Consider the following 26,166-nt stretch of genomic DNA (forward strand, 5'->3'; position numbering starts at 1 on the left):
TAACTTGGTGGGCTCGGCATAGCCGGGTGGGTAAGGCGCTCGACTCGTAATCGGAGGGTCGTGGGTTCAAATCCCCGTCACACCAAGCATGCTCGCTCTTTCAGCCGTGAGAACGTTATAATGTGACAGTCAATCCCACTATTTGTTGGTAAAAGAGTAGCCCAAGAGTTGACGGTAGGTGTGATGACTAGCTGCCTTCCCTCTAGTCTTACACTGCAAAATTAGGGACGTCTAACGCAGATAGCCTTCGAGTAGCTTTGCGCGAAATTCAAAAAAACAAAAACAAAACAAACTAACTTAGTGATGAAGTAAGGAAATGTAATCAAATTTAGAAAAACAAAGACAAATTTACCGTTCGAATTTCGTTATTTGTCCTCACAAACCACTGAAACACAGAAAAATTAAGTATAGCACATACTTCCACGCAGGGTTTATAATATTCACATTCGTCTGACAAAAAAATACGAAAATATGTCCCTATGTCCGTCTTTATCAACGAATACTGACCATCTTACTAGAGAAGAAGTTATAATATTTTACATATGTTTATCAAATTTCATCAAAAATATGATCATTTTTACTGAATTAGAGAGCAAAAATAATGTTAAAATCGATCCCCAGGCTAATAGATAGGGATTTTTTTTAATTTTCAGGACATCGCTATAAGCTTGACCTCTAAACTTAAACCACACAAACTGATCACTTTTAAATTACGTCGTAGTCCAAATATATACTTTGAGCCAAACCCATTCAGCCTTTTTCGGGAAATCTTACTGACAAACACACAAATGTGTAAAACGTAACCTTTGCTACCTTTCGTGGCAGAAGTAAAAAGAAAGCATAGCTCACCAAGATAAACGAAATGGCCCTCTTATGTTTTCCAAATATTTTGTTAATTTGTTTGTTTCACAACTAAACCCCAAAACACAATTTTTAACGATTACTACTCATCTCTTCAATATCACCAGATTAATACCTCAAAGTGGATCCAACAGTTTACAACGATTAAATTACACAAACTTATTTAGTTTCACTAACATAGAACATTAAACATGCAGCTGGTTTGGATACGCTATGTTCTATCAACAGGCAAAATTACAGAAGCTGCAGTAAAAGTAGAATGAAGTGTGGAACTCCCAAGGGCCAAAGTACTCCCACTGTTCAATTGTTATCATGTTTTTTACTTTAATAATTATACGTTTGAGCCCTTGAAAAGGTTTGTATGTTATGTTTTGTTTGATCTTTATTAACCTTGATTTCAGGTAGTCTTGCAAAGTTTATTGTAATGGCTCCTTTGTCGAACATATACTAAATTATCTTCATAGATTAAAAGTATTTTTAAGTTATTATAATTATTATATTTAAATAAGTCTCGCTTTGTTCAGGCGGTAATTCCAAGGGTGGTTCTCGGCTCTTTGTGGCCGTAGTTGCACAACAAATGCGACACTTATACCCCAGTGTTTAGTCACAAAATAGTACTCCAAGAGTCAGAAGTGTTGCTGTTGACTAGCTATTTTCTCTCCCGTATATTACTCCAAAATTAGACGCTGCTGTTTAAAGATATTTCTGCGTGAAGCGAAAATTCTGAAAAAAGTAGCCCCCAGCGGCACAACGGTATATCTGTGGACTTACGTCGATAAAAACCTGGCTTCGATAGCCGTGGTAGGCAGAACACAAATAGTCCATTGTGTAGATTTGTGCTTAATTTTAAAACAAAGACAAATATTTGAAAATAAAAGCATAAAATTTGGTCATTTATTTTGATTTTAATTACAATTTCAGGTTATTATCAATAAACACATCATCTTCCTTAAGTAAACCATAATAAATTGTCCTGTGCCGAGTTACTTCGTTGAAATGAGTTGTCTAGACTTCTGATATTGTTTGTCTTTTCTTTCTATTTTAATAGTATATAATTAGTATAATTCTGATTGGTATTAGGGTTAAAATTTAGATATATTTTTCCCTCAATGGCAATGCTATTTCTTGCTGAAAATGCATGTTATTACATTCATAGTTTAAGTATGTACCTTACAAAAAGTTTGCAGCGGTTTTTACACTCAATCAAGCCCTTTTCAGTTGCCATGGATATATTTCTAAATATTTTATACGATAAGTTCTTTTCAACCTAATTTCATGTTTATTGTCTTACACACATAAACAGCTTCTTGTTTAAATATATACATTTAAATATATTTTCTTCTAAGAATGTATTTACGTATAAATTGCTCTTTCTCAATACAAAATTAGATGAAGGTCTATAGCTGTAAGTTATCTAACAGTAGATTGGTTGATTTGGCTATCTGGAGATGGGTAATTTAAGAAATTATTTGTTAGTTTTATGAATTTTGTGAATAAAACCATTTATCTTGTATATATTCATTCTAATATGCCATTTCAGTAACAGCTACTGTACTTTGTACTGGTTGTAAGGTTAGTTGCAATCATAGAGAGGTTTCCATGAGGAGCAACTGCCTTTAAAGCTGTAGGGGTAGTTCCATTTATGATATCTGGAATATTGGACTATTATCCCACACACTGTCTAAAGCCTTCTCGACAACGAAAGAGTTGACAATAATAGTTTCTTTTTTGTAAAAGGTTTTCTACCAAGGATTTAGTTAGTCTAATTAAATAGCATTATTTAGTTAATTAAGTTAGTCTGACTAAAATCTGCAGTTTGCATGATCTTTCTGAAACCATTGTGAGCTTTGGGTAATTTTAAAACGTTTTCCAAGATTATTGAAAGCCTGTCACTTGTTATATGTTTCAGAACTTTGCCTGAGCAGCTAGCTAGTCAGACTAATTGGACGTTAATTTTTAGATTTATTCGCTGGCTTTCTCTCCGTCAGAAACATTTGCGAACATATATCCACGTATGATAGGTAATTTGAACAAAAATGTTGAGCGTTTTGTCAGTTCCTGAGTGCTTTTTTCAAAAACAATTACCTGTAAACGATCAGGACCTGGAACTTTGTTTTCACGTGTTTAATGGCTAATGTGACTTTCTAGATCATTATTGGTTTATTAGTTTCATCGACTATGGAATTTTCGCATTGGGTTTAAGCATTATTTATCTGAAGTAGAAATCGCAATGCATAAATCATATGGGTAGTTTAGAAATGATTGTTCACTTCATTAAAAATGCAGGTGTTCTTGGTTTGATTTTGTGATGTTTTGAATGAGCTTTGTAGGTTTCACTGAATGCGTCTTTTTTTTTAGTTTGTAAATACGTGTTTGTGTTATTATACTGAAGTGCTGGGCATTTATGACTGCTGTGGCTATGTACAGTCATGTAAAAAAATTAGGACACCCTATGAAAGCCTGTGTATTTTTGTAACATTTTTGGATATATAGATATTTAATCTCAGTTTCAACACTACTGAGAGATCATATGAATATAACTAAACAATTAAAACTGAAGAAAAGACTTTTCAAGATCCTCTGTAAATGTAATTCTACAAAGATGCATATTCTAACCGAGGAAAATGTTAGGACACCCTACCTCCTAATAGCTAGTGTTACCCCCTTTGGCTGAAATAACTACAGTGAGACTCTTCTTGTAGCCATCTACCAGTTTCTGACATCGGTCTAAAGAAAGTTTGTCCCACTCCTTGATGTAGAATTCTGTCAGCTGTGAGATGTTTGAGGGGTTTCTTGCATGTACAGCCCGTTTCAAGTCACCCCACAGCATATTAATGGAAGTGAGATCTGGGCTTTGACTCGACCATTCCAGGACTTTCCAGTTCTTAGTTTTCAGCCAGTCCTTGGTGAATTTACTGTTATGTTGGGTCATTGTCGTGCAGGGTCCAGTTCTACTTCAGCTTTAATTTTCGTACAGATAGTCTCACATGTTCCTCAAGCACCCTCTGATATACGGTAGAATTCATAGTGGATTCTATGATTGTGAGCCGTTCAGGTCCTGCTGCAGCAAAGCAGCCCCAAACCATGGCACTTCCACCTCCATGCTTCACAGTTGGTATGAGGTTCTTTTCCTGGAATGCTGTATTTGGTTTACGCCAAACATGTCCTCTGTTCTGGTGTCCATATCATTCAATTTTGGACTCATCTGTCCAAAAACATTATTCCAGAAGTCTTGGTCTTTGTCTACATTCTTTCTGGCAAACTTCAGTCTGGCCTTGATGTTTCTCTTAGAGAGCAAAACTTTCCTCCTTGCACACCTCCCATGCAAGTTAAACTTGTGCAGTCTCTTTCTGATTATAGAGGCATACAGTGGAATGGCTGATTTCAAAATATTTTTGGATTTTTTTAAATCCCTTACCAGACTCATAAGCTGCTACAATTTTCTTTCTGAAGGCCTCAGACAGCTCTTTTGCTCTCACCATGGTGCTCACTCTCACTTCAACAGTTAGGAGCACACCAAATTAAATGTCTGAGGTTTAATTAGGGCAAGCCTCATTCACAATGCTGATCTTGTGCACCTGGCGTGATACGGCTGTGTGTGTGTTAAGCCATTTTATGTGGGTATAGACTTTTTCCTCAGTTAGAATATGCATTTTTGTTGAATTACATTTTACAGAAATCTTGAAAAGTCTTTTCTTCAGTTTTAATTGTTTAGTTATATTACTTTAATCTCTCAGTATTGTTACAATTGAGATTACATATTCATTTATCCAAAATTGTTACATATATACACAGTCTTTCATAGGGTGTCCTAATTTTTTCACATGACTGTATACATAGGTTTCTTTTTAATATGATTAAAACTGTTTTGGACGAGTTTTGTACAAAGGCTGTTTCATTTTGCAGCTTTAAGTGCCTTAAAATCTTATCTAACTTTACACTTTCAAAATTTAATATTCCGTCATGTAATGTAAAACAGCTCCATCCACATATTTTGATTGTTATGCACTTCAAAGAAAACAAAACAGCTTGGTTTACATAATAAATAGATAACAAAACTAACAATTTTATGTTTCTTTGTAATTAAGCACAAAGCTACACTATTGGTGGCTCCTCCCATTTGTACACCAGTATGTATGCGGACTCACATTGCTAAAAACCGGGTTTTGACACCCGTGGTGGCAGAGCACAGATAGCCCACTGTGTAACTTTGTTCTTAATTCCAAACAAACAAACACAATTGGTGATCTGTGCTTTTCTAATGAAATTTAGGTTATAGTGTTGTAAGTTCAAAGACATACCGTTGTGCCACTAACTGGGGGAAGAGATATACTTAGGTTGCATGTTTTTTTGGATAACTTTAAGCCTATGCATATTTACGTAGTTTTATAAAAATCTATGAACATAAAAACAGTGTTGTGAATACTTACTGAAAAAAAAAGAAATAATTTTCTGAGAAAAATATTTTGTATTTAAGGTTTTTCTTTATTTGTCTTGAATTTCGCGCATAGCTACAAGAGAGTTATTTACGTTAGCCGTCTCTAATTTAGCAGTGTAAGACTAGCGGAAAGTCAGTTGGTCATTACTACCCGTCGCCAACTCTTGGGCTACTCTTTTACCAACGAATAGTGAGATTGATCGTCACATTATAACGCCCCCATGAATGAAAGGGTGAAGATGTTTGGTGTGACGGAGATTCGAAACCCCGCCCTTCAGATTACAAGTAGAGTGCCTTAACCACCTGGCCATGCCGGGTCGACTGTATTTAAGGAAGGATAGAGATAAGTGTGAACAGCAAAGAAGTTGATTCTAACTTAAATTCGAGTTATGTACTTCAACCTTTGTTTTAGTCTGAGGGCGTTTGTCAGTTCATAACCATCTGTGACTTATTGTATATTTGTTATTAATTCACGAGACGATTAAAGTATACATTTATTAGAATTAGGTCGTTAAAGTCTTTCCTTCGATTTATGTGTTACTCAAGAATTTGTTTGAGTGAATAGTTTAACGCTGAAAGGCATTCAGACAGAAAAGAACAATGCACATCAATGTTATTTTTTAAAGTAAGAAGTCGTTGAAAAATAGTTCTTGAAAGGCACAATATTGAATAGAAAAATTTTAAAATACTACTCGCTCCAAATTAGTCAGTAAATTGTCATATAAAAAAGGATTTTTAAAAGTAGAGAATTTTTTTGTGTTATGAAAATACTTAACATTCCTTATTGATCGGTGACATTCATTTAAAACTACTTCAAGAGTACTAAAAGTCTGTTGAAAATTCTTTTAAGAAGGAATTATATAAATTAAATGAAAATATGTCAATGAACATATTTTTTGTTGTCAGAAATGAAAATGATTATCATATATCGTTCTTGAGTGTATAGTGATAAAAATGGTTAGTACGTATTTCATGCATTTGACATTTTTTAATGTCGATTGGGTAGAAAGTTCGTTATGAATCTCTAGCTTAATCATCTTCACATTTTAAAAAGGAATAGAACTTTCATATCGCTGTTATATAAAACGTTTATGATACGAGAAGTTTATAAGGTGTTCCTCTGATTTGTAAGCTGTGAGTCGAATAAATAAAAAACGAAGCGTAATGATTAATATCCAAGTTGACACGAGAAGCTTTTGAGGCGCTTATGCAGTTTAATTGTTTTGACAAAACTTAAACAAAAGAGAATCCTCAATAGCCTCGGCACTTGAACTTTTTCAGGCAGGATTAGAGCAAATTAATCCATGAGACTTTTTTTTCTCCCTTTCTGTTAGCTATATTTTTGTACGTCAGGCGTAAGACGCGCGTGTACCCGATTCGATTGTATTACTCATCACGATATCTACCAGTCTATCCTTATACTGCTATTATTTTAAGCAAGTGATGACAAGAAAACTCTCTTGTAGAGAAAAATATAATAAAAAAACGGCTGGTTTGGGTTGAGAAAATTTTTATGTAGAGGAGCAAACAACATTTCGACCTTCTTCGGTCATCGTCTCCTCTATATAAAAATTTTCTCAACCCAAACCAGCCGTTTTTACATAATATATTTTAAGCAAAATTAAAATAAATTAATTTATGAGACATAAATACATCAATCGAAAGGGTTTGAGTTCCTGAGTCCAAAACTGTAATTATATCTCAAATCGGTCACGACGCGACGAAGTTATGAGCTAAATGTTTGTGATTAAAACATTTAGAGCCATTTTATGAGCCATTATGCCGCGACTGAAAATTTTAATAAGTAATTAGCGAAACTTTCTGTTTCTGTTTTGATGGGTCGAATACGAATATTTAACTGCTGAGCTTATTTTTAGGCTTTCCCAACCACATCGAGTAATCTGTTGGCAACTTCTTTTCTGTGTTGCAAGCATTCTGAGCGACATTTGATGTTTTCTGGCCTCAACACGGAGAAACTTAGTATATATAACGCAATAAAAACGGTTTTTGGTGACTGATATGTGAAAAACCCAGAAAAGAAACCAAAGCTGTGATCTCTTCCATTATTACAGAACAACGATTCTTCCTGAGCACAAATCTTAGGAAATTCCGTAGATAACTATACACCAGTCACCATGGAAACAGAGCATTAGGGTTATCAACTTTATTGTCTTGCATGTTTTGTTGTTGTTGTTTTCGTCCCTACTACAATCCTATAGCATTGTACCAATTAATTTTTCATGATACGAAGGTCTTTCGTGAATTTTTTTTTCAGGTTAGTCGCCAACTCGCTTAATAAAATCACAAGAGTTTTGTGTTTTTTTTTTAGATACTCTTGAGAATATTCCTACAACCGAAATTTACTACAAGTGTCAAAAAAGAAAGAAAACGTACACATGAAGTATTAGAGTTACAACCAACTAGTAGCAATTTTCGCGTGTGTGTGTAACTGCAACTAAATAATTAAACCAGTTATTTGTTTGCATTAGCATGTCTGAATCCGTGGGTGTGGATTATAAACCAGAACTGCTACATATTTAGAGAGTGTGTGTGTGTGTGTTTTCTTATAGCAAAGCCATATCAGGCCATCTGCTGAGTCCAAGGAGGAGAATCGAATCCTTGATTTTAGCGTTGTACGTATTAAAGATTTGAAACTCCTTACTCTCTGAAATAGTCATCATAAGAAACCTGAGAATAACATGACGCGAAAGTAAGGTAAACAAGAGAGCAGTTTTAATGTGATGCTAATTATATTCACGAAATTAATAGACCAAACCTCCAGAAAATAGATTAAATACTTAAGTGAAAATTAATGGCATTTATTTTTTTGATTAAAAATAATATTTTAAACATTAAAAGATTATTATTTAATTTTTAACTTTTTGATAAACTAGCATGTATTACATTCAATTACATTGTAAGCTGTTGGTTTTTAAGCGACATTATATGCACTCATACAAATATGCATGTATGTATTTGTTTGTTAATTTTCTTAAAATATGTACTTTATTTGATATGGACTCAACAGATAGCCTGATGTGGCTTTGCTGTAAGAAAAACACACTCACACACACTTATTTGATATGTAAAAAAGTGCCCAGCTTGAATACAGGAGTATATTTATAAAATGTGAAATATAAAAAGAAAGATATAAATTACATAAGAGGGTAAATTCTAAAAAATTGTAATCTAAGACTTGGTAAGTCAAACATGAAAAATTCGAGAAAAGTTTGCTCTCTTTTCTATTGCAACTGGAATGAATAGCAATGAAAATATAAAGCTCCCTAATTTTCTCTTCTCCTACTTAGCTAATATTACATCTTTTCTATGTATTGTTTGCTTTTTTATATAATTTTGCCATCACACGTTTATATGACTGAACCATATATTCTAGCTACGCTGTTTTCGTACATGTAAATGTTTTGGACAAATATCACTAATTTTCTTCTGGTTATTAATTTAAAATTAAAGAAAAATGTCATTTGACGCACATTGTCAGCGTAAGGTATTATTAACATAACTGCAACATCTTAGATCACTCCGCTTTTTCGCTGCCTCCATCAGTTTAAAGCAAATTGCTATAGATGAAAAATAATATACAAGTTGGAATACCTGTTCTACATCTTGAGGTATAAGGATTGCATTTAAGGCCTGAACTAATAAGTTAAATAATAAATTTTTATTTAAATGTATAATTTGTTTCACAAGAACGTTATTTCACGTTTGACAACGAATAAGTAATTCAAAGATTTACACATTTTATACTTTTATTATAATTACAACATTTCAATTAAAGTTAATCAATTTTAAGTGCTTCAAGCGCCCCACATTGTATTTTCCTTGCAGTATTTACATTTAAATTCTGATATCTCTGATTTAATAAGAAAAAATATTGCGAGCTAGTCTCACAAATAATTTAGTTCTATTTTTAAATTAAAAACCTAGCTGACGTACCCCTACCTTGGACGGAAATTATGTAAATTCGTAATTAAGGAAAGGTTATTTTAAGACGTTAAAAGTTGTTTCTTTTGTACATAATTTTAAAAAGAAAACGCTCATAAAAATAGCAAAATGTGAAATCGTAAATTTCCACGTATCTCCTCATGGTCCAAACAAACTTTTTTGCCAGATATGATAAAGATCTATCAACAGGGGCAAAGTAGCGATAAAACCACGCAAAAACACTCATTAAAACCGCAAAATGCAAAATTAAAAATTCGTGTGTATTTTCCCATGGACCAAATGAGCCTCCATACCAATTTTGGTGAAAATTCATCCATATTCTGTAAATTATTTAAATGAACATACAATACACTGTACTGTTATATTTATATAGATGGTGCCAGTGTATTAGATTCGCGTGTGACGTATTCATGACGTCATAATTGCACCCTGACAATGGAGAAGAATAAAGTTGTACGTAATGGGAAATGGAGGCGAAATCAGAATATCGTGACCCCAACTGCAAATTTACATCTACACGAGATACAAATTTCGCGAAGTTGGGGTTACACATCCCGTAATAAAAAAGATTTTTCTAGTATCATATAAGCAAGGGTTCCATTATAGTATGATAAAAATATAAGCCCAAACAATGTGTAGACGTAAATTTAAAAGATATGTTTTTTAATGGTTACTTTTAGCATTAACATGGATACTTATTAATACTCTATGTTTGGATCTCCAGTGGTACAGCGATATATCTATGGACTCAAAACAATAGATAACGGGTTTCGATACCCATCTGTAGCTTTGCGCACAACTACAAACAAAATCACTATTTATTTCCTGAGTAAGTATATTACACATCGAGTTTAAATAAGGTTTTTAATATTAAAATCAAGAAAGTGTTTTTAAACAGTTTTCAAAACATCCTCGGCGAAAGTGATTACTATGAAATGTAATATCGCTCATAAATAGGCCCGGCATGGCCAGGATGTTAAGGCACTCGACTCGTAATCTGTGGGTCGTGGGTTCGTATTCCCGTCACACTAAACATTCTCGTCCTTTCATGGAGACGTTATACTGTGACGTTCAATCCCACTATTTGTTGGTAAAAGAGTAGCCTAAGAGTTGAGTGGTGATGACTAGCTGGCTTTCCTCTAGTTTTACACTGCTAAATTAGGGATGGCTAACGCAGATAGCCCTCAAAACAAACCAAATCATTCATAATTTAATATAATTTCTGTCACTATATGTTTTATTAATCATAGTTAAGATTGGAGCCGCAAAAATGCTATACTTTTGTTTCTACTTACTCATTTTTATGTAGTCAACCTGACATTCAATATTCGGTATTCTATGATGGCATCTAATTATATGTTTTAAAACAGTAAGTTTTTAGCATTGAAGAATGTTAATTCATAATTCGCGTTTAATTATCAACTCTTAGATCAAACCGTCATGTGTGTAAGCTTACTAAGTGTATCTGTGTGTGTTTTGTTCTTGTTTTATAAGCCTTTTAATAGTTGCCACTCATTCCAGACATTTTGGTTTATTTTGAATTTCGCATAAAGCTACAATTAGACTATTTGAGTTAGTTCACTTCAATTCAGAAGCGTTAAAGTAAAGGGAAGACAGCTAGCTAGTTAACACTACCCATCCCCAAATATTGGACTATTCTATTGTCAGTGAATAGTGTGATTGACGATAACTTTACAACACACCCAAAGCTGAAAGAAGGAATGTATTTAGTGAAGGAGATTTGAATCCAGCGCACTGATCAGCAGTCCATAACGGGCCCTTTCCAAGAATTTCGTTTGTTTGTTGAATTTCGTGGAAAGCTACTAGAGGGCAATCTACGCTATTAGTTCCAATTTTAAAGTGGCAAGATACAAGGAAAACAGATAGCTAGTCAACACCATCCGTTGCCAACTCTAGCTATTAGACTGACCATAACATTATAGCACCTCTGTGGCAAAAAAGGAGAGCAGGCTCGGTAATGGATACAACTCGCACAAGTAGTGTATTCTGAGAACCACTACACTAAACTTTATATTTATGATTTAGAATAGTTTCAGAAAATAATTTCAGTTAGATAATGACTAAATTACTATCAAAACTGTGCATTTAAGATTAGTTTCTTCAATTAAGATATATATGGAAGGAAAACAAAACCTTTAGAAAAATTACTCATTGTATCGGGTGGTAATTTGATTTTGAAAATTCTATTATATGCATAATAAATGTATATCCATTTTCTTGCGACATATAAGGTTACAAACTTGAAGGTCCGAGGTTTGCTTCTGCGATATGCTACTGAACGTACTCTAAATCTCGCTATTTGATTAAAAATTGCCGTGTAGGCGGACAGTGCTGCAGATTGGTTGCCTTCACTCTAACCAGCAGTAGTAAATTATTATTTCTCAACCTGTCTAAGCAATCAATTTTTTCCGTAGTTAATTTTGTCATATTTTAAATATTATATTCCATCCTGGATGTACGTGTTGCTTTTTTTCTTTTTCGTCCAATGTATTTCCCAAAAGTGAGTTACAGACTGTTTTTTTTCTTTTTATAGACATTATGCACAAAATAGCTAAATTTTGTTATTGGTAGTCTCTAACAGTCTTTTTCCAAGTCCTATTTCCACCAGTATTGATTTAATGCTTTTTTGTCTTGCCGCCCATTGAATCTTTTACGCTGGTAAAGCTCAAAAGCCTAACTTGTTTTTTTTTCTCTAATATCTAGGGTTTAAATCCACGTAAAGCAGGCAGGTAAACAATGGATTAGTATACAAACATTAAGAACTAGTGGTAGCTTCTTCTCCTTCATCACCTTACGAAGTCTGGACAAACAATTTCCTGTTATTCCCCGCCTTTTCTTTAATATTTAGTTGAAGTTGCTCCTTTTATTGATAATTCATTTCAGACAGTTGAAATAATCCATTTCTTTAACAGCTTAAACTCCTACAGTCAATGATCTTTTCTCCAGCCTCTTGTTGTTAAATACCATAAATGTTATTTCTTATGCTCAGAAATAGTTTCTCTCTTTACTTTGGTCCCTAACATTGGCTCAAGGGTCTTTACACTGTTCACAACAAAGATGTGATGTTAACTCTGTACTCAAGTCGTTCAGCTTACATTCACCAATCTGAATTTTTTTTGGTGCTTATTAAAGAGTATATTTTAAAACACTGCAAAACAATTTTTTGAAAAGTTTTTGCTGATTGTGACAGGTACCTTACATTCACCAATCTGAATTTTTTTTGGTGCTTATTAAAGAGTATATTTTAAAACACTGCACAACAATTTTTTGAAAAGTTTTTGCTGATTGTGACAGGTACCTGGTGGGTATGCACAAATATAGTTTTAGTTTTGCTTTATCACGTAAGAACTCTGAGAAATAGACAGTTAACTGTTTACCGGCAATAACGTATTTAATTGCGTTTATGTTTCTAATACACTATTAAGTTCAACATAATTAAAAGTGTTTTGCTCCTGATTTTCTTTTGTATTCAATGTCCGGTGCATCACGTTGCAGTGTCCAACAGTAGTCACCAAGCATTGATGGATTCCAGTTGCCCTAATATCGTTTTTTTCATTATAGCAATGTCCTAGTGAAACCAAGATTTCGATGAAACGGTACGTGATGAGCAAATTTGGATGTTATTTTCGTGATCAGCAGCCAAAAATCTATAAGGAACACCCAAAGTGTTCAAGAAGCAAAAACTTTGTTGTGCAGTGTGTAATCTGAACATCATATAAGTTACATACATTAAGTGACATCAGATTTCCTTGTTTGACACTTTTCGGGATTTTAAACCATTCTGTACTTTCATGTTTTTATCTGGTTACTACTTCTCAGCTTCTACAAAAGAAAAGTGCGAATAAGATTGATCAAAAGGGTAGAGAAGCCCATTAACTGTAACTTGTACTTTGGTGAATTGTGTCTTTACAGTTTTGAACACATTTCGGATACTAAAAATTTAACTCTAGTTTCTCGTGCAGCTGCGGACTCTCGTTGTTCTGGTTATATATTTTCTTACATGTTTAATGACATGCGATTCATAATTATCTTTACAAGGATTATTTAGCTTGATTAATGAAAGAAATAATTTTCTAAGTAATGGGGGCTATGCCTGAATTTTGGGGTATCTGGCCTCGCTGTTAAGCAAACATGTAACGTAAGGTGTGTATTACAAAATACTGCACTTACAACGTATCTTTAATGATTAATTCACGTGTTAATTCTCCGAAATTACAGCAAAAAAACAGTTGATTATAGGTATATATTACTTCGTCAAATAACTCGAATCTTACCAATAACAATAAGATGAGTATACGCAAAATCCACTATTAGATAAAAGTAGGATTCTGTATTCGTCTTGTGTTATCTGATAAAACCTGTTTTCATCGATCTTCAAATTATGGTGGTTTTTTTTGGAGTTGACGACAAAGCTACACAATTGGTCATCTGTGCTGTGCCCACTATGGGTATCGAAATACGGTTTGTAACATTATATGTTCACAGAATTCCCGTTGTGCCACTAGAGAGTAGTCTCAACTTTTGGACAGAAAATAAAAGTGAACATTTGTTGTTAACAAAAGAAAGTTGTAAGTTGTCTTAAAATTGTTAATGTTATTCAGTTTGTTAAAACAGCGTGCAATGAATATCTTCCAGCAACAATACATGACTTTTAAAGATATTGATGGCAATTAAAATGCTCTTAGAAAATAAGATGTTCGATATCAATAATTTGCAACTTTTTATTAATTAGATCAAACAATTTTTTATTTCAAATAACATGACAGATTAAATGCAATACAGTTAGTATCATATTAATGTTTTGAATGTTTGAAAAGGAGATTTATAGTATTTTGTTTTTGTTGTCTTTGTTCTAGTATTCGTTTTGAAGTTGCAAAAATGTAGTTAGAAAAGTAAGAAGCTTTTGAAAAGAACATTGTTTTATAAAAATAGTACGTTATCCTTTCATATCTGTCACAGGAAAGAATGTTTACTTAAATTCCGTTGTTTACCTCCAATGTCAAAAGCAAGGATATTCGGTATTCATTAAGAAACGTAAGATGCTTTTGAAGGCTTCAAGGAGTATTGAAAAACAAGAGCGTAATAAAAGAAAAATGACAAATGTAAATAAAAATCAAGTGAGATAAATATTTTTGGTACGTACCAGAGCCCTTAAGGTAAGTAATAAAATTCAAAACTAAATACTTAACATTTTAAATTTCTAACTTCTTCTAAGGAAGGATGAAACAATTCATTTTCAAGGTCAAATACGTAGATGATTTTACAGTGATTACAATACTTATGCTATTTTTAAACTAATTGTTCGTTTGATTTATGTTATTAAAGATCATTTACCAACAAAGTCATGGACACAGAAAAAACTCAGTGGGTAAATAGTTTAGAAATATCTGTTTAAAGGAACTTATGTATAACCTGTAGATTTCGTCAGTATTTCTATTAAAGAGGTGCTTTAACTGTACTTAACGTACTACGTATAATTTGATATGTCTTACAATACCTTCTTAAAGAATTTACTACAATACGACCTCAAGGATTTTTAATGTTCTCGCACTCGGTTTTTTCGCTCTTTAAATACTGACAAGCTATACTTCTTTATTATCACACAACATTTTTTCCATTGTTTTAAGCTTTCTCACTAGTTTTCAAACATAAATAAAGATTGAAAAGTTCATTCGTCTAAGCTTTAGGTTTTGTCAAATTTGTATGACAGTTTCTTTTTCCTAAGGTAAGAAATATGATCGAACACCGTAAATGCAAAAATCATAGATTTCCTTTTAAGCATATCTTCCCGAATAGACTTTGAGATATGCAACTGGCACATCTGAGCATAACTGACATAAAATGAATATGAAAGTTTAGAACATAACCAATAGGTGTCAGCTAAGAAAATAAAAAAAACAGTTGACAGTTTTAAGTATTGTAAATAACTGACAATTTAGGATCGACAGATTGTAGTTTTAAAAAAGACATTCAAATGGCATTTCTGGAGATAGCAAATATAAGTTTGCTGGAAAAAAGAACTTTTATATGACAAGTATAACCATACCTGATAAGTAGCGAAAGTAAAAATTCTATAGAGCGAGACGTTCCTTAGTGCTATCTTTATTTGTAAAGACGACATCCAAGTGATACTTATGGGTATGATCAAATGTTTTGAAAACACTCCTATCTTAAAGCTGTTCTGTGAAGTCAAGTATCATTCGTCACTTTTCGTATCGTGTTCTAATCAATCTTTTTCTCAGTTCAAACATATGAATATCTATATTTCGTTTCATGGTAGGCCTTAAATGTCTCACTGGTATGGTTTTAAGAGCATATACAAACGAGACTATAAAAAAGACTTGTGTGAGACTTTCCTTTTATTTCAAATTCGATACTTAAAGACGGTGTTTTGCTAATTTAAAATGAAATTCATGATTACTATCAGAAAAATAAACTTCGAGATTATATTTTCAATCTAAAAAGGTTGATGAATTTAAAACTTACTTCAAAAAAAGAAAGAATATTGTGACAGTTTGAATTAATAATGATAAGCTAATTTATTTTAAATGTTTTATAATCCATTTATTTCCAACGGGCATAACAGTATGTTTACAGACTTACAACGCTAGCAGCTGAGTTTCAATACCTTTGGTTGATAGGCCACAGATAGCCTTTTGTCTAGCATTGTGCTTAGCTTCAAACAAACGAAACATTTTCATTGTTCCGTCTGTTTTTTTATCAGCATTCTGGAGAAAAAGATTACTAAAAGTTGAAGTAATGGAATATATTTCTTTGATTCTTTATATCAGCGTTTTCTAAAGTGGGAGACGTAGTCCCCATTGGGATGAAAATAAAAATACTGGATTAATATTAATTCTAAATAAGCCGAAAAAATTATGTTGAACTAATTAAATGACACAGTATGTAGAAATAATATGCTATTGTTTTTATTACAGCGCTGTTTTTCAATCACGATGCTAAAGATACAGATTGGGGTACCTCAAACTTACAAAGGAATGACAGGCTAAAAACTCAATTATTAAAATATTTTGATATTTTATCTCTTGTAAGGTCCCAAGGAAGATAAAAAATCCCATATATGTCTACATAAGTCTGTCATAGTTGTCATTAGGTACGATTGTATAAATTATGATTTGTATTGGTCGAAAAATAAAGAATTACTGAGTCCAAAACATTCATTTTCGTACTTTTTGAATCTGACTTCTGTAAAATTATATGATAGGCACAAATATCCAGTGTATCTAATTTGGTATGTGGGGACTGTCTAAAGGTATCTTATGAGAAGTACTATTTGAAAAACTATAAAAGAACTGCTAGCCAACATATATGTGTTTTGTGAAGTTTGACTTTGATCGCCAAAACAAAAAATGAAACAATACGGTTCTGAGCGTATTAGTTCAAGGTATAACTTCCTCCTCCACGTTTTAAAAAGGTTAATCTAAAAATATAGGAGTGTTTTATAAATGTAATTGGTGGAATGAAGAAGAAAGTAATAAGAGAAATACAATCTATTTTTCTTTCTATGGGGGATAAATAATTATAAAGGGGTCTAACCCTTATGATTGAATACAGGAAATCAAAATAACGCTATTCCTTGCTTACACGAGCATCAGAATAGGGAGATAAATATCACACAAATATATAACATATGTGTCGAGACTGGGGACCAGAATATCATTGCTTTACCAATATTGTCATTTTAATAACACTTTGAAGAATTAAAATTTCATTTCCTAAAGCATTATAAAGAATTTTAGTAGCTCATTAAATAAATGAATTTAACATAGATTTTTTTCTTAATGTTTGCTTCGAGAAAATTTCACATATTTGGATGTTTCTCAATAGTTTTTACATTTTTAAATATGTCCATTGAGTAATTTCTATTGAAAGTTGATAAATGATAAATAACTGCTTTTAGAAAATCGTAATCCAATTACTGGAATAGAGAAAAATGAGCGTAATATTATAATGTATTTTGTATTATAGCTATAGATCTACCACCAGCACTTAGTAGCTCGTGTAGGTAAAATTCAAAGGTTTCTTCAGTAAATTTTATTTTGTAAAGTTCATTAATATTATTTTCTGATCAAAATAAGGTATTTACTTGTTGACCATCTTATTATCATTCATGTTCCAAGCTAAACCAGATATCTTTCGATTTTATTATAATTTAACATCATCCGCAGATCACAAAATTCTCAACATTAATTCAATAATGTCCTTTTTTACATCAGACGTTCTACTTCAGAAGCACTAACCATCAGGCCGACGTTAAGTTGCTCCTTAAACATTGTGCTCATAAAATCACCACTCATAAAATAAATAAAAGAAACACTTTGTTATTATTGGAATAGTAAATGGTGATATTCAATCCTTTAATTAAATTGATTTTTTGAATGTGTTAAGCCGTGTTCCATGGCTATGTGGTTAGGGTGCTCTATTCGTACTTTGAGTATCATGGGTTCGAATCCCACTCGCATCAAACGTGTTCACCTTTTTAGCCGTGGGGGCATTATAATTTTTCAGTCAATCCCGTTATTCGTTGGTAGAAGAGTAGTCCAAGAGTTGGCGGTGGATGTTAACGACTAGCTGCCGTCCCTCTAGTCTTTCGCTGCTAAATTAGGGACGGATAGCACAGATAGTCCTTGTGTATCTTTGTGCGAAAATTCAAAACAAACCAACTTAAGCAAAAAGAAATCACAATAGAGAAACAACTTGATGGATCGATCTTCTTTCAGATTAGCATTATGCGTAAATCTGTACATCTTAAAGAACTTGTTCAACCATAAATATTACATTGGTACATTACACTTTATCTTTAATTAGACTAAATAGTCTTAAATCCAAACATCTGTCTTCTATGGCATAAAAAACAGACTGCTAGAGACTGTTGTAATTCCTTGTTACGAATAGTGATATTATTTATGTGATCTCTAAACCAGAACATAGACCTTTATTTTGAACTGGAATAAGATCATTACATGACATCTTAAATATCTTAATTTCTATTTTAACACCTTCGAAAGGCAATACAAAATGTTTTAAGATAATCGATTGTTTAGCTAATAAACGTTATCTGGTATTACCTTTTAGTAAGCCAGATTCTAAATACTTCAACATAACGACAAATGAAACAGAAAATCCATTTTCAGAAATTTCTGTTCCATATAATTGTTGTTTGTTCAGAATGTTTTTTCGACCAAAGTTACATCAGGGCTATGTGTACGTATTTGTCTTAATTTCAAAAGATATTTTATTGGGAAGGAAGCTAGTCAGTAGCATCCATCGTAAGGAACTCCCCTTTGTCTGACCGAATGATGGAATTTGACTATCACTCTTATAACGTACTCGCAACCTCAAAGTGCGAATTGCATTGTTTCGGCAACGGAACGCGAACCATGAACTCTTCGGTTCAAATAAAGAAATGCTAATCGTTAGACCACAAACACCTTTGTTGTGTAAATCTAGCCTTTATTAGCTTTCAACTTGTTTACAGAGTACTCTAACGATAATTCATTGCGCCAGTTGTTGACTGACATGAACTTCCTATGGTATGATACTTCTTTCTCAACGAACGTTTCATGACCTTCTGTGTTGACATTTAGCAGTTATTATCAAAAGATGTGTCTCTGTTTTACATTTAACGTGATTGCTGAGTCCTACACAAAAATGATACTGTGTCATTTAGTTTATCATTCAACAATTATTAAACGATTAAACAATCATAACGCTTAACAAGTATATCAAATATTTCAAAATACATCAAATGTGTGAAATATTTGTCGTCTTTCGCATCTGAAAAAAATCAAAAATCAAAAGTGTTCAGTAATTACAGACTATCTATCATCCAATAGACTTATTGAACGACTGACCAAGTGACACTTGACAAAATGACTAGTCTCGGGGTTTTATGAAGCGGGAAATCACGTTAAGTTAGAAAAAATGCTAAAAGACGATACTGCAAAAGATGGTCTAGTTTAGTGGTTGTAACATAAATCTAAAGAACCTCTTTGCTATCATATTATACAAAGTCATTGCTTTTTGTACAAACCAAGGGTAGTTTCAATTATTTTAATAACTTTCCAGTGTCATTGAAATAAAACTTCAGCTACGTTAGGCACAAAGCTTTCTTGAAAATTACAGTTTCTAACCATAAGAACACCTTGTTTGATAACAGAGTTGTAATACGATTAAGTTGAACAGACCTTCAGCGCATTGGCTAGCCATAGAGTTTATTTAATAACGAGTAAGTGTAAGAAACCTGATTAGTTTCAAATACTTTTTATTTGTTCCAATAACAAATGTCTGTTTCAACGCCTTTTCCAAACGTAAAAATCATGAATACACTTAATTATAGTTGTCTTAAGACGTTAGTATTAGGCCTACTGTATTTTTAGCCTTGTATTTTTTATATAATCTCTTAGAGGTTTCAGTAATTGGAAGAAAATATTGCAATAGTGCTCCAACCACGCTTTGTTCCTTTTTACTGAATTGAATGAAGCAATGAATATGGTAAACACAGGATGGTTGGAATAGCATTATTATACGCTCTTCTAATTCTTAAAGATCCTTAAAAGATTGGATAAAGAATGTAATTTAAAAATATATATGATAGGCCCAACACTAATGTCTTATGACAAGTACAATTAACTTTTTGTTCTGTCTGTTATAAATAGTTAGTGGCGCGAAAAAAATAGAAAAATAATTTTCACCATTCAAATATTTATTTTCGTAAGGGAGGGGTAGAGAAGTAGTCGAGAATGGCCTATTCGATCATAACAATCCAAGAGCCGGCAGTTGTTAATGCTGTTGACTAGATACATTTTTCTAGCTAACAAGCTCAAAATTAAGGGCTCTTTGGTGCGTCAACGGTAGCTTTACAAAGTTACAACGCTAGAAACGTAGGTTCGGTTCCTCGCTGTGAACAGAGCATAGATAACCTTTGTGTAGCTTTACGCGAATATCCTAAAATTACAAAAGAGAAAAGGATTTATCCCTTTTTGTCTGCTATTATTTACAGTTTAGTACTTTTCTATGTTTGTGTGATGGTAGTAGCTTTCAAGTGTTGAAAATCGTTATTAAAATTAGTGAATAATTTTATTTATTTACAATTAGATTTTGACCAATCATTTACTATTTCTGTGAAAATCACAAACAAAAATACTTATAACTATAAGACTTGGGCTGAAAAAGTATGAAATAAATTAAACTGCAGTGCTCTACTTTTCATAAGCTGTTTCATCATATTTAATATTCTATATTACGTTATATTTTGCTATCTTTAATTCTCCGTTACTTAGAATATATATTCTCTCACACTAGGCCCGGCATGGCCAGGTGGTTAAGGCACTCGACTCCTAATCCAAGCGTCGCTGGTTCGAAGCTCCATCGTAGTAAACGTGCTCGCTCTTTCAACCCTGGGGGCTTTATAATGTGACGTTCAATTCTACTATTCGGTGATTAAAGAGTAGCCCAAGATTGTGGGGTGGATGGTGATGACTAGCTGTTTTACACTGCTAAATTAGGAACGGCTAGCGCGGATACCCCTCGTGTAGCTTTGCGCGAAATTCAAATCAAACCAAACTCTCACAATAAACTAAAAGCAGTAAATTAAATCCTAGTGTGTTACTTTCAGATCTGTTTTTTTAGTATTAAAGTTAGTTATCCTGCACTAAACATAATAGTTGAAAGTTTGGACAAAATTTATTTTCTTTTTATGCACAACAATCGCAGGCTGTGCTGTATATCTCAGTCATTGTAAGAGCTGTATTTCAGAAACTTCTTGCATTTTTATGTTTCTTTCTTTCGAACAGAATATCAGATTGTGACCTGTTTTTGTTTTTTTTTATTCTTCGTCAAGAAACGCATGCTGTAGTGTAACCAGACAAATGTAAATCTAATGTGTAAACAGAACGAAATTTTCGGTAAATTATTTATTCCTAAAACACAGTTTTCCACCTTAAAATTTGTTAAATTCTTGAAAAGCTTTATAAGAACACGAGTAAACGAAACTAATTATATTACTTTTTCTTTTATATGAAGTGACAAACAAAAATTACAAACAAGTCTTGTATTTTCTTATCCATTATAACTGTTTTTTATTAGGTTTTTTTCAGAAGAATATTGATGAAAACCATTTATTCTTTTAATGACTCTATTTTTAAAAGTAACTATTTTCAAGATACGTAATCGATTTTTGTCTTAAACTCTATGCTTCAAAAACGTTGCAACATAATCTTATTTACATAGCCTGGGGACCGTAACTTTTATAGTAATTTACAGCTTAGAAATTTACAACTTTAAATAAAGAGACAAGTTAATGATCCTGCTTTCGTATTGCTTCAGATTTTATAAGAGAAGAACGTTGACTTATGCAACAAACAGCAAAAATTACCAGTAATATACTTCTAAATACTATTTTAAACATTGGCATATACATTATTGTTTTCTATATGCTTTTAGTATTTGTTAAAAGTTATATTATACTCATATTTTGTGAATACCAGGATATCAAAACTGTAACATCTATTAAGTTTAGTCTAACTCCAGCTTGTTAGATGTTGTGTTATATATTTTCATATATTAAAACAACTGTGTTATAGGTTTTATTTTTCCTTAACTTTGTTTCTTGAAGAGTTCAGATATATTTCAACATTTGTTTTTGTTTTTCTCTTGGCTACTTTGAACAATAATTTTAAGAAAGCAACATCTAATTACCGTCAATCCCAGACTGTCTTTGTATTATTATTAGCATTCTTTTGGTCGTAACTTTGTATTATTATTAGCATTCTTTTGGTCGTAACTTTGTATTATTATTAGCATTCTTTTGGTCGTAACTTTGTATTATTATTAGCATTCTTTTGGTCGTAACTTTGTATTATCATTAATATTCTTCTTAACCTTCTTAGGTTATTTGCTTCAATTAGTCTTTTTTCCTCTCAGTATCAGAGATAAATCATGTGTTAAAGATGAGAACTATCGTTGTTTAAATCATGTTTTCAACAGTATATGTCAGGATTTTATGCAACGCTATAGAAAAAACTATCTATGAATAGCAGTCTCTATTTCTGAGCCGATAGACTGCATGGAAGGCCCACCACCCACCACCAGTTCTAGAACTACATTTGTGGCAAATGATTGTAAATCATGAGGTATCTAATTTATCCTCCGCTCAGCTGATGTTTTAAATGAGAATCATTTAATCTTCAATAGAGTTTCAATTTATATGAAAACCTTTTACGTATAGAAAATATTACGTCACTGGATCATTTGTGTAATGTGTCAAGCATTACAAAATATGTCAATTTTCATAACGCTTATGACAAATTGTGAATAAAATAGAACCATCTAGCGAAATAATTTATATATGTAAATTATCTTTATTAACAGCGTGCAAAAATAAATTAGCTACATAATAGTTGTCTTTACGTAAATGGAACAAGACAGAAAATAACTCCATCTATTTGAATTACAAGAAATAGAAGTCAGATAAGAAACTTTCGTTGTTGTTGTATTTCTATGGCTACTGAATGTATTTCACTTGTTTTGGCACTCGTTCTTGAGCTCGTGTGAGTGAATATGTATATACGTGTTTCAAACAAACAAACACAACAAAGCCATTCCCACTGATGAACAATAATAGATGAGCTTGTCAGGGTGAATGCGCGCTCAAGTCCTCGTCCCTCTACCAGTCACTTGGAATGTTAGAATTACACATGGCAGTCTAGCACCAACAACTAAACTATAATATATGTATATATGCATGGATGCACGAGTACACGTGTGTGTGGGTATGTGTTTGAAAAACCAATACTGAGTCATCACATGTACGTTAACACCATAGACAGATATGATAGTTTGATAACTTGTAACTCAACAAATTAAACTACACCAACATATTTTCTTAGGTTTTCCTGTTTTAAAAGGACCTCTGAAACTTCTAGATATTCGTAAAATTTGTTGATGCGTACATATAGTTTTCAAAGACTCGACAGATATCGGTTATAAAATATAGATTTATTTTAAAATCCTTATCAATGTTTTTCTTCTTCATAGATTTTCATTGTATGTTATCTGTTTACACAAAACATAAAACACAATCAATGTATTATATACGCTAAGTATAATATAAACTATCCTCATTATCTGGTATGTTAATTCTTTTGCACTCCAAATATTTATGGCATGTTTTACTAGGTGTCAATCAGTGCTTCACTCTCACATACAATGTTTATGTTGTTCTAGGGCAACGCTATTAAATAGAATATCTGCACCATGTACTCCGCGGAGTTTCAGAAGCCAGTTTTATCATAAACTAACTTCTGACCCACCGAAAGAATCACTAGCAAAATATAAACAACTGAAGTGAATCTAGCGAACAGTGAGAAACAAAATAAGTTTCTAATAGTTTTTGTTTATTTGTTTTTGAATATCGCGCAAAGCTACACAAGGGTTATCTGCGCTTGTCTTTCTTAATTTAGCAGTATAAGACTAGAGGGTAAGCAGCTTGTCGTTACCATCCACCGCCAACTCTTGGACTACTATTCTCCCAACGAATAGTGGGATTGACTGTCACATTATAACGTCCCCACGGCTGATAGGGCCAACATGTTTGGTGTAACGGGAATTAGAACCAGTGATCCTCAGATTAAAAGTCGAGCGCCCTAACCTCCTGGCCATGCAGGGCCTTTGAATAGTTTTATAATGAGAGTAAAACAACGTCTCGGAAATGTATTTTTACATATCTTTCTAACTTGTAATATTCACCTTATTTAAATAATTCCATCTTAGATTACTGGCTCACTTCAAAAATGACCTAATGTTTAGGGAGTACGACTCGCAAGCTGCTATTCATGGGATCGAAATCCGTCGCCAAACACGCTCTTGCTTTCATCCGTGGAGGTGTTATAATGAGACAGTTATTCTCACTATTCGTTGGTAAAAGAGTAGCATAAGAGTTGGCATGATTAAAATAATAAATAAAACCATGCATTTTCTAACCTAAAAGTCTTGCTTTAAGACCTACATTAACATATATAATAAACTATTATACCGGTTAGAACTATCATGCACACACAGCCCCCTTTATTTTACTAAATCCTAGAGCCATTTGTTTCCTTTTAATGACCAGCCTTTGTAATATTCAGACCTGAAACTTTAGCTTACCATATAGCTAATTATCATTACACTTACTTATAAACTTAAAACTTCTTCACAGTAACTAATGTACATATATGTATACACACACACTTATCTTTATGCAGGCTCGTACAACGACAGACTTGTCGTTTAGAAACTAATTAATATTTAATTTATTAACGTTCAAAAATAACTATTGCATTTTTGTTTATGGTTTAGAATATTAAAATAAAATAATAGCGTTGAGAAACCTCTATATAAATATATACGTAGTTTTAATAAGGCAATATTTCAGACACAGTGAGCGCTCTGGTTGTTAGTTCCTTCCTGATGAAATTCCTTGAAAACCTAGAAAATATCAACCAATCAAACAAACTTCTTAAACCTCCCTGTATGGACTATGTCGAGTTACGTTCTGCATAACCGCGTATCTGGAGAGAATGCATCACGTAGAAAAGCTAGTAAGAAGGTTATATCCCAGGCTTTATGTCGAAGGTAATTAAACAATGCGGTGTCGTTGTGATGGCACTTCTAGTTACCTATACAAGCTGCTGCCAAAGTTATTAAGTTACCGTTTCAAACCGTATAGCCAGTATTCGTAGGGAAATTATGTTGTTTTGACAAATATTGTAAGCTGCCCCTTCGAACAATGCATATTTTACGATCATTTATAGGATGATATTACAGGGAAACACTGATACATTATACATGGCTTGTCAAAAACAGGCATGTGATGGACGTAAGATCTCGTTACCAGGAAATTTGGATGGAGGTTTACGTCAACAGCTATAGAAGCGAAACAAAGCCGAGTATACGAGGCCTACAAGTATGCAGCATTACAAAGGAAGATGGACTGATTGTTAGCGAGTTACTTCCGAGCGTTGTAACGTGTAATACAAACGTTAAATTAAAGGATACATATTATACACCAATAGAGAAAGGTCCAGCAGTTATGCATTATTAATAATCTTTATTTTAAATTGAAACGTCTCTGGAAGATGCATAGGACAATAGGGACCAGTATATTTACCATAAGTATCAGAGGCCATAATTCCTTTGAAAATTATATCGTTTCTTGGATATTATAATTCGCAACTAATACTTAATATATTGAAAGAAAATGTTAGAAATAAATTTTCATTAGGCATTTTTGGAATTTTGGAATATCATTTTACTTTAAATATGCTTTCATTTGTATTGTTTGTTTCTTTATTAATTTCGCGCAAAGCTACTCGAGGGCTATCTGCGCTAGCCGTCCCTAATTTAGCAGTATAAGACTAGAGGAAAGCAGCTAGTTATCACCACCCACCGCCAACTCTTGGACTACTCTTTTACCAATGAGTAGTGGGATTGACCGCACATCATAACGCTCCCACGGCTGAAAGAGCGAGTATGTTTGTTGTGACGGGTATTCGAACCCTATTTGTTTTGTTCTCAAAGTAAATAGAAATTTGATCGTATAAGCACACTGCGTGAATTGTTATAATAGAACTGGTCGCTGACGTTAATGGGAAATTATGCAATTCTTTTTCTTTTTTTACCTGTTTGTTTGTCAAATAAGACAAACTCTGAAATCCTGCATTTTTGTTGCCATTTAGTAACAATACGAAAAAAGCTAGCCTTCGCTAAATAATCTTTAGTTACAGTTTTAAAGTAACTTACAAAGCTTACATACCGATTACATCGCGGTTTAAAAGTAAGACAATGTATGCACTAGATCAACTAAACTGTATCCAGTGTAC

Source organism: Tachypleus tridentatus, chromosome 7, assembly GCF_004210375.1.
Source record: "Tachypleus tridentatus isolate NWPU-2018 chromosome 7, ASM421037v1, whole genome shotgun sequence".
Classification (NCBI taxonomy): Eukaryota; Metazoa; Arthropoda; class Merostomata; order Xiphosura; family Limulidae; genus Tachypleus; species Tachypleus tridentatus.